This window comes from Mastomys coucha, unplaced genomic scaffold (genome assembly GCF_008632895.1).
Source record: "Mastomys coucha isolate ucsf_1 unplaced genomic scaffold, UCSF_Mcou_1 pScaffold16, whole genome shotgun sequence".
Taxonomy (NCBI): domain Eukaryota; kingdom Metazoa; phylum Chordata; class Mammalia; order Rodentia; family Muridae; genus Mastomys; species Mastomys coucha.
The window spans coordinates 100,489,204-100,493,494 of record NW_022196898.1 but is presented as its reverse complement, the minus strand read 5'-3'; the positions used below and the strand labels follow the sequence as shown (position 1 = coordinate 100,493,494).

General features: G+C 43.1%; 1 long non-coding RNA gene across 1 annotated transcript; it reads left to right on the top strand.

The window, feature by feature from the left end:
• Positions 1-428: 428 nt before the first annotated feature.
• LOC116094405 lies at positions 429-3,964 on the top strand. Its single transcript, XR_004120092.1, has 3 exons — positions 429-507; positions 2,210-2,435; positions 3,861-3,964. It is a non-coding gene; the product is annotated as an uncharacterized LOC116094405 (long non-coding RNA).
• Positions 3,965-4,291: the final 327 nt, after the last annotated feature.

Here is a 4,291-nt window from a genome sequence, read left to right as displayed (position 1 = left end):
GATATTTTAAGCAAGCTATCTAGTTCAGAAAGCAGGAAGAGAGGAAACTTGGTCTTAAGAGCAAGAGAAGCAGAGGGAAAGTGGCAGATAATAAGAATATGCCCAGCATGGAGGACTCGGAGGAGCCCATGGCTGGGACAGAGGAAGTGACACTCAGCACTGCTGGGACAGAGGAAAGTGACACTCAAAAAGGGAGACGGCTAGCAAATGCTGCTGTCTGTCAGTCATACGTGTGAGAGACTGGACATTGATCCTGCTGAGGAACCTGGAATCTGGGATCAGGGGAGCTTCAGTGGACAATGCTACCCTGGCCTAACAGTTAACCACCCTGAATGCCTGTTACCCACCCTGGGGTGACAGTTAGCCACCCTAGGATGCCTGTTACCCACCCTGGGGTGACAGTTAGCCACCCTGAGGTGCCTGTTACCCACCCTGGGGTGACAGTTAGCCACCCTGGGATGCCTGTTACCCACCCTGGGCCGACAGTTAACTACACCGGGGTGATAGGTAACTATGATAAAGTGACAGTTACATATCCTGTTGTGCCAGTTACCCACTCTGAGGTGCTACTTAATCCACTCCAAGGTACCAGTTATCCAGCACTTCTGGCCTGTGGGTTAAGGTCACTGAGAAGAGCTCTCAGATGATACAATTGTAGATCAGACCATGCATATATTAAAATGGTGAGGTCTGAGGAATAGGGGCAAGATGGAGTTAGCATCCTCTGCTTCCACAGACTGGTCAGTTTAAAGTGTCAGGCACAGGTAATGAAGCAATGCCATGTACTTGCTGTGTGTATCAGTTCATTTGTATTTATCTGATAAAACACAGTGATCTTGGTAAACTTATAGAAGGAGAGTCTTAGTGGGTGCTAGAGTTTCAGAGAGATGGGAGTCCATCCCCACCATGATGGGGAGCTCGCCGACAGGCAGCTGTGGCTCCAGAGCAACGGCTGAAGGCTCACATCCTAGTACACAAACGGGAAGCAGAGAGAAATGGAGTAGTGGCAGCCTTTTAAAACCCCAAAGCCTCCAATAAGCCCACACTTCCGAGTCCTTTCCGAACAGTTGCAGTGGCTGGAGACCAGGGATTCAGACATGTAAGCCTAGCAGTGGTTGGAGACCAGGGATTCAGACATGTAAGTCTAGTGGGTCTCATTCAAATGACCACACTGGGTTTCAAACAATAAAAGGCACAGTATTAAACATCTCCCAGAAATAAAGTAGATGGCAGGTCTGAAAGTTACATAGCTGATTTAAAAAGAGCCAAATACAACTAATGAAACTTTTGCTGTATTTAAAAACACATGAGACTCAGCAGAAGAGAAAGTTAGTGAACTTGAAGATAGTTCAGAAAATATTATGCAGAATGCACACAAACAAATGAAATCCCAGAGTATAGGAACGGTAGGATACAGAGCATTGCTATAATGCTACCTTGACTATATTTACATCAGATTGGAGACAGAGAAGAGAGAGAAAATAGAATGAGATCTGTATTTGAAGAGCCAATGAGGGCTGACCTCAGAAAGCAGAAATGGCTGTCAAGGCTTATGGAACGGTCAGCAATTGTTCAGGGGGTTGCTGAGCTTTCTCCCTGGCACAAGGAATGACCAAGGAAGAGAACACTAAGCTTTCCAAAAAGAAAAGCAATACCTTCATGAATTGGCCTGGGAGAAGCCTAAGATTAGAAGTCCCTTAGCATACCTTGGTCTGGGAGAAGCCTAAGATTAGAAGTCCCTTAGCATACCCTGGCCTGCATATTTTATAGGACACCTATGTCCTCTCATTTCTCCTATTGGTCCTGTTTGGATACTCACCCAAGCCTTTCCACCATTTCTCCTTGCAATGCTTTCTGGGAATGAGAAATAGCCATCTCCAGAGAATGGCTTTCTCTGCCCTAATCTACCTGCTTATCTGTACCTCTCGTCCAGCTTAAAGCTGCAAACTGTGTGCCTTCCTCATGCGTGTAACAGGCTCTGAGCTCTTCAGCACAATGACTTTAGTTGTTGAACTTTGTCTTTTGTCTTCATTTTGCTTTAGCTTTTGTATTTACCCTATGAAAGTCTGCGGCATCTGTAGTCCTCAGAAAAAAGATGAATACAGAGCTCCTTAGCCTCTGGCAGAGAGAAAGGAAAGGGAACAGGGTGCTTAGTGGTTGGCTCTGCGCTCAAGGATTGATGCTGCAATAAAATATGTTTCTGGTATAGCTTCAGAGAGCATGGAACAGGAGGCGAGCTAACTCTGCCATGCAGAGTTTTACAAACCTTCGCTCAGAGTAAGTACACTTCGTCCAAACCCAAGGAGATTTGAGTGGAAGTTTGTCAACCTAGACAGAGGGACGGACTGCAGTATAGGTGCCAAGACCTTATTAATGCCTGTATTTAAAGAAGAACTTCATGGCTGGAAGACAGAGTATCTGACAGGCAAAGACAGGTGCGTCTTCTGAAAATTCAATAGCATTTAAGTACAATGAACCGTCTTCAAGGAGCTGAAGTACTGCAGCCTGCAATGCTGGATCTGGAGTGTGTGGATGTGGTGGTTCATCCTGACAACCTTACGGGTCTAGAATTACCTTGGACAGGAGACACTTGTCAGGATAGCACCTTTTATAGGCTTGGGTTTTGACCAGAATACCTAAGAGGGTTAAGCATGAGGGTTCCTAGTTCTCTGCTTCCTGATTACGGACAGAAGGTGACTTCCCTACTATGAATGCACCCCAGGACTGTGAACCAAAATGAACCCCTCCTTCCTGAACCTACTTTTATCAGGGTATTTTTTTTTTGTAGTGACAGAAAATCATCTAAGACAATAGACTTTTAAGGCAGAAAAAGTAAGGGATCAAACTTGGGACATAAAAGCTCTTTCAGAAAAGCTTCAATTTCCTTCCCCATTTTGGTGAGACCCCAAACAGAAGAAAACAAAACCAAACAGACAAGAACCATAAACGGAGTAGACATATGCTCTGGATCATTCCATCACCGCCACACTTGTTGTTCATGGTTACATTATGGCCACTTGGACGCAGTGGGGGAGTTGAATATTCAGCAGGTTCCATTTTGTAAATAAATGATTATGCTAGCTGACTGTAAAACAGTCCAGAGTGGTAAAAATCCACGGGACTCTAGTAATTATATGCCTCATTTTAAAGAGTATTCAAAACTGCTTTCAAAAGAAGTGACTGTGTGGACCAGTCCAATGCTGCAGCCATAATTTACAACCTTGATCTAAAGTGACAGGTTCTGACTTTAAATTGGTTAGCAAGTGTAGTTAATAGTGTGAGGTCAGCACAAGACTACCAAACGGCCAAATGACAACTGCCCTGCATGGAATTCATACAAACTCCACACGAAATTATTTTTAACAATTAGAACAACACACATTTTACTTTCTAGTGGAAAACTGAAGCAAACACATTTCCCCACAATGTGATTTTTGTTTCTTAAGGTAGACAATAAACTGAGACCCTGATAACACAGCCCTTTAAATGTTTCTGCCTTATAAGAAAACAAGGGAGATCAATTCGCTAAGTGCTAGCTTATGTCAAGTAAAGGCCAAACAACTGCCAGTGATGGTACAGAAAGAAGGGGGATTTTCTGCAGTTTGAACAGAATTTCTTCCAAATTTCAGACATAACGGAAACTGGTATAGAAAACCTGGCTTATGGTCAAACCATTTCAGAATGGCTGGACTGGGTTGGTTCATGTTTTTCCTCTGATTCTGTGTTATGGCCATGAGTATATTTTCAAAAATTTAAGAAACAGAAATAACTTAAAATGTCACTTTCCTGTTCCAAGTCCAGGAATAGCTGGATTGAATGAGCATTTAAACATGCCATAATGACAACCTTATCTCCAACAGAAGAAGAAAGCGTCCTGGGGAATGGGGTGGCTCTTTAAGACTGGCAGACAATGGTTACTCCACAGGGAGAATGAGGATAAGAAGGTGATCTCTCTCTTCTAAAGTAAGTAACAGATCTGTTGTTACCAGATACCATTATGAACAACGTTCTTAAGTAAACAACATTCCTTTGTTGTCTAGTTTGAATTAATATACAAGAATGCATGAAAGAACACAGAAATATTCAAAGTAGGTCTTTCTATTTGCTAATTAGAACTTTGCTGTTTCATTGTCTGGCTTGTGTTTAATTATATATAGTCACATTGCACATAGTAACACTTTCAGTCAACATCTGCCTGTACACCACAGTGGCCTCATAGATGGCAGTACCTACAACTGTCATAGTTTGTGTTCTGTGATGTTCACACAGTGGTGAGATGACCTAAGGGTGC